Here is a 10,473-nt window from a genome sequence, read left to right on the forward strand (position 1 = left end):
TTCTACGTTGAAGAAATTGTCATAGATATTATAACCCAGGGTGATATTGGACAAGATATAACCATTCTGATTGATGTCCTCCGTGGTTAAAAGGAAAAGTAGACTTTTCCAAAAATATGGGTGTGATAGTCTGCAGGTAGGAACATATCAATGAAAAAAATATTTCACTTTTCTTCCATAACAGTACCTTTAATCTACTCAACCGTAAGTATTATTCCAAGCAATTTAATGAAATTACAAATTATTTATTTATTATTTATTAATTGGATTTTTATGCCACCCCTCTCCGAGGACTCGTGGTGGCTCACAACATATCAAAGAAAACATAACAATACATCTAGATCCAATTAATATAATTTTTAAAAAGCTAAAAGATGGTAAGTAATGGAAATGTAGAGATTTATTGGATAATCAATTAAAATTAAGAACTAAACAAGAATTGCATGAGATAGGTGTTGATATAGATTGGTGGCAGTATGTACAGATTAATTCTAGATATCAAAAAGATATTAGAACTTTTATTTTTTTTAAAGATAATAATATACTTGGGAAATTATTGATTCAAAAACAAGGGAAATTAATTGGGAAGTTATATAAATACTTAAATTATAAAATGATAGGCTGGATATTGAAATATAATATGATTAGTTGGTGTAAAAATTTTGGAAAAGAAATAAATTTGGAAACATGGGGAAAGGTATGGATATATAACTGGAAAATAACAAAATCAATTTCTTTTAAAGAAAATCAAATTAAGTTGGTTTATAGATGGCATCTTCCACCATACAGGATTTTAAAGATGTTCCCTAATAACTCTCCTATTTGTTGGAAATGTAAAAAAGAAATCGGTACATATTTTTATATATGGTGGACCTGCCCCAAAGCTAAGATTTACTGGAATAAAGTAGAAAAATGGTTAAAGGAAATAATGAATAAGAAGATTAAAAAGACCCCAGAATTCTTCCTACTAGGCATTTGTGATACCAAATATAAAAAAGAAATATATTATTTAATAATTCATATTTTAGCAGCAGCAAGAATTACATTTGCGCAAAAATGGAAATACCAAAAGTCGAAGACGTATTTTAAAAAATTATGGAATGTGCAGAATTAGATATGATGACGAGACGGTTAAATAATCAAATGGAAATAGAGTTCTATAAAACGTGGGAGAAAGTGTATAATTGGTGGAATGCTAAAAAAGAGTATTAATAACATGTAACTAAATTCTAAAATATTTGAATTTATTAAATTAAACAAATGATATATTGAAATTTTAAGGATAGTATTATATTAAGAAATTTAAAGGATAAGGTTTTCTGATTGATCAACTGACTCTAATTATTTTGTTATATTATTAAAATAGAAATAAAGAAGTTATAGTATAGTAGTATATTAAGAAATTTTAAGTATAAGTTTTTTTGTGTGTTTAATTAACTGATTTTAATTATTTTAATTATATTATTAAAATGAAAATATAGAACTGGATGTATATTAAGAAATATAGAACTAGTATATTAAGAAATTCTATGGAAAAGTTATTAGTATATTAAAACTGACTCCAATTACGCAAATTATAATGTTAAAATGGAAATATTGAAGTAGATGTTATAATATAGTAATATATCATGAATTATTTTTCTGTATGGATCTAAATCGCAGTTAGATTTTTTTCTGTATTAGTAAGACTTCTATGCTTAGCGGAGCAATGGTAGCGCCTTTAAATGTTAAATGTTGTTTGTATTGTTTGTCTTAAGAAAAATTAATAAAAATATTTAAAAATAAATAAATAAAAGTTCTAATATTATTAAAAACATTCATTACCATTCATATTACCACTAAAGCAATAAGAACCATATAAAATCTTGGTTCATACAATAAATATTTCAAACTTCCAGTTGGGTACACTAATACAATATGGGTTTTAGGAGCTGGTTTTCAGGTATTTGATATTTCATGGACTGTTCCTGTCTTTTCTTTTTTCTTCTCTTCTCTTTTCTTTCCTTCTTTCTTCCTTCCTTCATTCATTCAATTTTTATGCCACCCAACTCCCAAGGGACTCTAGGCATCTCACAACCAAAAATATAAAACATCCCAATAGCTGATTTAATATTTAAATATTTAATACAGATAGCTGATATCCCCAGATGGTTTCCATACTTCATTGTAGCTTTATGAATGTTTGAAAATCTGTTGCATTTTTAAAATAGTGGATGGCTAAAAAGCCATTTTACTATTAGTTCTCTTGTATAAATACTATAAAGATTTATAAAATTTGATTAAGAATATCTCCCATATGGAAGATGTTCAGAAGGTGTTGAAGCCCACTTATTCTTCCTAGCCTTGAAGTGGGGCGAAGGCTGAGGCTATGTTAGGGGACATTCATGGGTGTTTTTGTTTTTTAATGTTCTTGTGTTTTTGGAGGCATTCACTGGATATTCACTGGATATGGAGAAGCTCTTTTTTTAAAAAATAATTTTTATTTACAAATGTACATTAAAACAATAACAATTGACAATACATTTACATCTAAACAATGTACAGAACACACACAAAACTTAAAAAGACGAATCTATTTTGTCACCCCTCCCCTCCTATGGCTGGCTCTATTAACAGCTAACATGTGGTTCCTAGCGGTATTGAGACCAGTGATTTAATTAATAACCTAGATTTAATGTTTTGTATTGTATATTAATGCATGTAAATTCTTTTTATACAGTTAATAATAAAACATACCTAACTCGCTTTCTATTGAATAGACAGAAAAAAAAGGTTATATTGATTCTTGGTGTTTTTGCCTTTATAACATTTCTTTATCAGGCAGCACTACTAGTAATTGTTCTTTTATTCAACCATAGAAACATAGAAACATAGAAGACTGATGGCAGAAAAAGACCTCATGGTCCATCTAGTCTGCCCTCATACTATTTCCTGTATTTTATCTTACAATGGATATATGTTTATCCCAGGCATGTTTAAATTCAGTTACTGTGGATTTACCAACCACGTCTGCTGGAAGTTTGTTCCAAGGATCTACTACTCTTTCAGTAAAATAATATTTTCTCATGTTGCCTTTGATCATTCCCCCAACTAACTTCAGATTGTGTCCCCTTGTTCTTGTGTTCACTTTCCTATTAAAAACACTTCCCTCCTGAACCTTATTTAACCCTTTAACATATTTAAATGTTTCGATCATGTCCCCCCTTTTCCTTCTGTAGCCCAAATCTGGTAGTATTTTGAGTTGTCTTGTTCTGTTAGCTCCATTGTTAGCTTGTCTGCTTCTGCACAATCTAGCATTTTTTAAATTAAATTCCGTTCATTCAGCATTGCTTCATCTTTCCAGAATTGGGCTATAGTTATTCTTGTTGATGTTATTAAGTGTAGTATCAAATAGAAGCTGTAATGCAGTGAAGGGAGCTGGACTTACGAGAAAAAAATTGTTGAAGGACTTCTATAGAAGCTCAATGTTTGAAAAGTAGCCCTTTTTTCAGAGATTATGCCACTAATGAAATAATCTCCTGGTTGGTAATGATTGCTTGGGTCTATTTTACTCTGCTTCAGAGTTAGGAGGCATTTGGCTTTGAGTATTCCATAGACCCCCTGGAGCCACAGAAGCAACACAAGTAGAAGCAGCAACATGTCTTCTGTTCCTGACGGAATCTTCTCTGTGATATCTCTGATACCTTTGGTACCTCTGTGCTACCTTCTCTTTGGTTGCAAAGAATGAGATGAAGAGTTGGAGGAAATAAAAAATATTTCTAGGACAGAAGTTCCAGAGTCCTCAAGAAAAATATACAGCATCCTTAACCCTTCCCTTTCTCCAGATTCTGTTTCTGTCTCCAGAACCATTTACAAATCCAGAAGTTCAGATAAAATATTCCACGGAACTTTGCATTTGAATCTAATAGTGACATCAAAACATGATCTGACATATTTGTGTCAAATTAATGAAAGTTTGCAGAAAGGTCTCTTGGGTCTTAACATAAAGTCAAGAAATAAATCATAGTGATTTGGATAACTGTAAGAAACAAAACCATCAACTCTTTGAGTCTTGAGTGAATCAACAAACAGGTGCCCAAAGGGAGAACTCAAAGATGAGAGTCTAAACTTTGAAGAAATTTAATTTAATTTAATTTATTGTACTTCTATGCCACCCAACTCCCAAAGGACTCTAGGAACTTTACAGTGGGATATAGAAAATACATTTAAAACATCATAAAAGATTTAAAAAACAGTTTAAAAAAATCACATACCTACATATCATTCAGGCAGGATCTCACAAATTGCGAGATCAACGGCCCTAAGCCTGCCAGAAAATATTATTTTACTGAAAGAGTAGTAGATGCTTGGAACAAACTTCTAGCAGACATGGTTGGTAAATCCACAGTAACTGAATTTAAACATGCCTGGGAAAAACATATATCCATCATTTTTTCCCTTTCTTCCCTTTCTAATTAAATACAAAGGTAGAAAAAGCAGACACACACACGTGAAAAGTCAAGAATACTGTCTTTATCAAAAAAAAATAGAAGCAAAACACCCTTTTGGTAGTCAAAGGGCTCACCTTCAAAGCAAACGGATTTGAATTCAGTGAAAAAACAAACAAAATAAAACTCAACGCAATTAACAAGTAGCTGTGAAGTCGTCACAGCTACTCCCCTTCAAACGTTTTCCAACTCACACATTTGACTATGATTTAAGTTCCGAGTCCTGATAACAAAGCATAGAGTCCTTGGAGAATCCGGAGAGTAAAGCCACATCCACTATCATGAATAGATAATCTTCCACACTGAGAGGCCGGCACGCTGCCCATTTAACAGCAGCCCTAATTAGTTAAACCACACACCAACCACAGGTGAACTCTCTTATCTCTTGTAATACCTATGTAGCTGCTCTTTTCTATTCATGGCCCTTCGCCTGTGTATGGGTTCCAAGTTTCTTTTTCTGTGTTGAAAATGGCTGGAGCCCAAGCCATTGCAGACTGCATTGCTTTGAAACATAGAAACATAGAAGTCTGACGGCAGAAAAAGACCTCATGGTCCATCTAGTCTGCCCTTATACTATTTTCTGTATTTTATCTTAGGATGGACATATGTTTATCCCAGGCATGTTTAAATTCAGTTACTGTGGATTTATCTACCACGTCAGTTGGACGTTTGTTCCAAGGATCTACTACTCTTTATGTAAAATAATATTTTCTCATGTTGCTTTTGATCTTTCCCCCAACTAACTTCAGATTGTGTCCTCTTGTTCTTGTGTTCACTTTCCTATTAAAACACTTCCCTCCTGGACCTTTGGTTATTTGATTTATGCATTGTGTTTCTGGTACTCTCGTCGCCAATGTTAAGTTTAAAAAATGGAGGAAACATTGTAGCATTTAACCAGTTTATTTAGTAAACAAACCTCAAAGTATAGTGCAAAAAGCGGAAAAGCAGGAAAAGTTCTGTCCTTTTAAAACCTTCTTGCCAGGGAGGCGTGGCTTGACAGCTCTTTGAATTTGCCAGTTGCGTCTTAGCCAATCCGCAATGCAAATAGGGCAGTGTCCTACCATACACAACAGAAAGGATTTTCATTTTAAGGAGAAATAAAATTCCTTGACTCCCTGGTGCCCCCTAATGTTCCAGTATTTTGGAAATACTGATTTCCAAATACCCCAAACCCAACCTTGAAGGAGCTGACATCACTATTTTCATTTCATTTATTTCATTTCATTTATTAGATTTGTATGCTACCCCTCTCCGCAGATGATACTTGGCAAACTTATGGCAGCCCACGGCCCAGTACATGGTTTCTATTTCTTCTCTCTTGATGGGTTGTTCAAGTCAAATATTGGCTGGCCTTCATGCTGAGGAAAAGGGCAACCAAGCATTTTTTTCAAAAAAATACAAATAATGCTTATTAATTCATTTATTTGATTGTTCGATATTATCTTGGGTTTTAATTTCATTAACAGAATAACAAAAATAACAGAGCAACCGAGGAGCTCCGGGAGTTGAAACGCCAGAAGAGACGTCTAGAGAAGCGATTGTGGAAGAGTAAGTCTGAATCCAACCAAACACTTGTAAGAGCTCATATTAAGACTTACAAAGTGGCACTCAAGGTGGCAAGATGTGTGTATCATGCCGCCTTGATTGCATCAGCGGAATCTCGCCTGGCCGCTATGTTTAGGGTGACCCGCTCCCTTCTTAATCAGGGGGGAGTTGGGGAGCTCTTGCAGAGTAGTGCCGAGGATTTTAACACATTTTTCGCTGATAAAGTCACTCGGATCCAGGCGGACTTTGACTCCAATTGGATAACAGAGTCAACTGACAATGAGTCATTCGAGGTGAATGGGGCCCATCCTTGTCCATCTGTCTGGGAAGAGTTTAATCTGGTGACACCTGATGAAGTAGACAAGTCCATTGGAGCTGTGAGTTCCACCACCTGTTTGCTGGATCCATGTCCCTCCTGGCTGGTTTTGGCCAGCAGGGAGGTGACACGGAGCTGGGTCCAGGGGATTGTCAACGCTTCTTTGGGGAGGGGGTCCTTCCTGGCTCCCTACAAGGAGGCACTTGTGCGCCCCCTCCTCAAGAAGCCTTCCCTGGACCCAGCCATTCTTAACACCTATTGTCCAGTCTCCAACCTTCCCTTTATGGGGAAGGTTGTTGAGAAGGTGGTGGCGCTCCAGCTCCAATGGTCCTTGGAAGAAGCCGATTATCTAGGCCCTCAACAGTCAGGTTTCAGGCCTGGCTACAGCACGGAAACTTTGGTTGCATTGATGGATGATCTCTGGCAGGCCTGGGACAGGGGTTTATCTTCTGTCCTGGTGGTTCTTGACCTCTCAGCAGCTTTCGATACCATCGACCATGGTATCCTTCTGTGCCAATTGGAGGGGTTGGGTAGTGGGAGGCACTGTCCTTCAATGGTTCTCCTCCTACCTCTCCAGTCGGTCGCAGTCGGTGTTTCTCCCTTGTGGGGTACCTCAGGGGTCAGTCCTCTCCCCCCTGCTATTCAATATCTACATGAAACCTCTGGGTGAGATAATCCAGGGGCATGAGGTGAGGTATCATCCCATGCTGCACATCTCCATCCCATGTCCAGTCAACAAAGCTGTTAGGGTCTGGATGGGTGTCAACAGACTCAAACTCAACCCTGATAAGACTGAGTGGCTGTGGGTTTTGCCTCCCAAGGACAATTCCATCTTTCTGTCCAATGCCCTTCGGGGGGGAATTATTGACCCCCTCAGAGAGGGTCTGCAACTTGGGCGTCCTCCTCGATCTACAGCGTACATTAGAGAACCATGATGGGGGCATTTGCCCAGGTTTCTCTGGTGCACCAGTTGTGGCCCTACCTGGACCGGGACTCACTGCTCACAGTCACTCATGCCCTCATCACCTCGAAGTTCGACTATTGTAATGCTCTCTACATGCAGCTACCTCTGAAGGGTGTTCAGAAACTTTAGATCATGCAGAATGCAGCTGCAAGAGCAATCATGGGCTTTCCCAGATATGCCCATGTCACACCAACACTGTGCAGTCTGCATTGGTTGCCGATCAGTTTCCGGTCACAATTCAAAGTGTTGGTTATGACCTATAAAGCCCTTCATGGCACCGGGCCAGATTATCTCAGGGACCGCCTTCTGCCGCATGAATCCCAGCGACCAGTTAGGTCCCACAGAGTGGGCCTTCTCCGGGTCCCGTCAACTAAACAATGTCGGTTGGCAGGGCCCAGGGGAAGAGCCTTCTCTGTGGTGGCCCCGACCCTCTGGAATCAACTCCCCCCAGAGATTAGGACTGCCCCCACCCTTCTTGCCTTTCGCAAACTCCTCAAAGCCCACCTCTGTCATCAGGCATGGGGAAATTGTTTCCCCAGGGCTGTTTCCGCTTTATGTATGGTCTGTATGAGATGTATGATTGTTTTTATATTAAGGGTTTTAAATTGTTTTAAGTATTGGATTTGTACTGATTCTTCTTGTGAGCCGCTCCGAGTCCTCGGACAGGGGCGGCATACAAATCTATTAAATAAATAAATAAATAAATAAATAAATAAATAAATAAATAAATAAATAAATAAATAAATAAATAAATAAATAAATAAATAAAACAAAATCCTCCTATACCATTTCATACAAATGCTTATCCAATCTCTTTTTAAAAACTTCTAGTGTTGAATACGCACAACTTCTAGAGGCAAGTCATTCCACTGATTCATTGTTCTCACTGTCAGAAAATTTATCTTTAGTTCGACATTGGTTCTTTCCTTCTTTATTCTTTGTTTCTTGCCTTGCCTTCGACTGCTTTGTAGAATAGGTTGATTCCCCCATCTTGTTTATGGCGGCCCCTGAGATATTGAAGACTATCATATAACCCCTAGTCCTTCTTTTCACTATAGTAGACATATCCAATTTCTTTAATAGACTAGACATATCCAATTCCTGCAACCATTCTACATATGTTTTCACCTCCAGTCTCCTAATCATCTATGTCGCTTTTCTGTGCACTCTTTCCAGAGTCTCAACTTCATTTTTATTAGTTTATCACTTTACAAAAAATCAAATCAGTATTATTTATGGCTGAGGCCAAATGGGAAAAGAGCCATTTTCTCTTCTGGGACATTCAATATGGCTTTGGTTTACACTCTAAAACTCAGAAAGTCCATTTCAGCAATGTCTCTTCTTAACCTCAGAGGCAATTCATTTTGAATTTTACAACAATATATTTCAATGCTTGAAGATGAGATCTCCTTGGTAGGTTTTCATTTTCTCCCTTGGGGCAAAAGCGTTAACAGTAAAAACTGAACAGGATATTTCTCATCTAAATTTCAATACATTGTGTAGCTTTGAAAATGTCAATCATGAATGAAAGAAGGCGGAAAAGAAAAAAAATGATTTAAAAAAAATAGAGATAACCTAAAGGAGAAAACGGTAGATACTGTGGTTATGACACACTTCACCAGAAAATAATTTAAAATTACAAAAATGATTTATAACTTACCCCCTAAAGGGAATTTAAGTACAAATACTATATATTATGCTGTACGTTAATTGGTTTTGCTATTATTGTTTAATGTACTTAAATAAGTAACTATATTATAAGAATTATTTATGTTTGTTCTTTTTTTGTTTGTTTGTTTTGTTTGTCGATATGTGTTGATTTGGCATTGTTTCAATCTATGATGTATACCATTCATTTTGTCTGTGTAAATGTGTATATATGTAATAAAAAACTTTTTCTTAAAAAAAAGAAAAAGAAAATGTCAATCAATCAAAATAGATCTCAAAGGTACCTTGGAGGTCTTCTAGTTCAAACTCCTGTTCAAACAGGAGACTCTATACTAGTGCTGTTGTGTTTGGGCCTTTGGGAGAGACGTGGCACAAAGTGAATGTGAAAGCCTGGCTGACAGCCAGGAAGTTGTGGCAGACAGCCAGGAAGATGTGGCAGACAGCCAGGAGGATTCAGCAGACAGCGCAGGGGATTTGGCCTGCAGTCCCTCAGACAGTCTGTCCTCGCTCAGTTCGTCTGCAGATCAATACATTGATTTACGTAGCCGAAGAGCTATGCAAAGAAGGGATCGCTTTAAGGAATATTTCAAATCATGATAGGAGCACCTGGGTTGGGTGTGGTTCCCTTAATGAGGGCTAAAGGGGATAAAAAGGGAACAAGGGCCAAGGCAAACTGTGGCTGTTTATCTGTGTTGTTTTGTGGTTCCTGCTTTGAAGTTTCTGTGCCGTTGGAGTTTTCAACCCAGCTTTGTCAGACAAGTGGGAGGTGAAAACTCTGGGACTTGCTGTTTGCTTCAAAGATTCAAAAGAACTCCTGAAACATCTTTGCTCATTCCAGGTTCTCTTTGTTTGTTTTTTCCCTGTGTTTTTTGTATGCGGCTGAAGTAAGCCTTGCATTATTTTCGGACATTAAGAACTGTTTTTTGAGTAAGCTATTTTTGTTTATTTAATAAAAGTTTGCTGATTAGCAGAGCACATGTGTGTTTGATTTTTTTTCACTGGACTATTACGCATTGCCGAGCCAGTCAGGCAGAACAAGTGCTGGCAAAGCTTCACCGCCAAAGAGCATGTGCATGTGTGGTAGCATGCGTGCGTGTCCCTCCACCCACCCATGTGCACACCCATGCACTTCCCATGCATGTGTGCACAATCCCCCCTTTCCCCACACATGCGCACAGGCCTCATTGAAGCCTGGGACAATGAAAAAACAGGCGAACAATTTTTCAAACTTCTGGTTTGTCCATTGTGCTGTTTTTTTGCACTCCGAGGCTTCAAGAAGATTCCCTAAACCCTCCGGAGTGCAAAAAAACAACACAATGGGCAAACCATTTTTCTGAACTTCCAGTTTGCCTGTTGGGCAGCTTTTTGAACTCTGGGGCTTCAGGGAAGCTACATTTTCAAATGGATGCAAAGGAAGCATACAGACAAAATGATAATGAATAATTACATTTATTTTATTTATTTTATTTATTATTTTATTTATTCATTTGTCC

This window comes from Erythrolamprus reginae, chromosome 2, assembly GCF_031021105.1.
Source record: "Erythrolamprus reginae isolate rEryReg1 chromosome 2, rEryReg1.hap1, whole genome shotgun sequence".
NCBI lineage: Eukaryota > Metazoa > Chordata > Lepidosauria > Squamata > Dipsadidae > Erythrolamprus > Erythrolamprus reginae.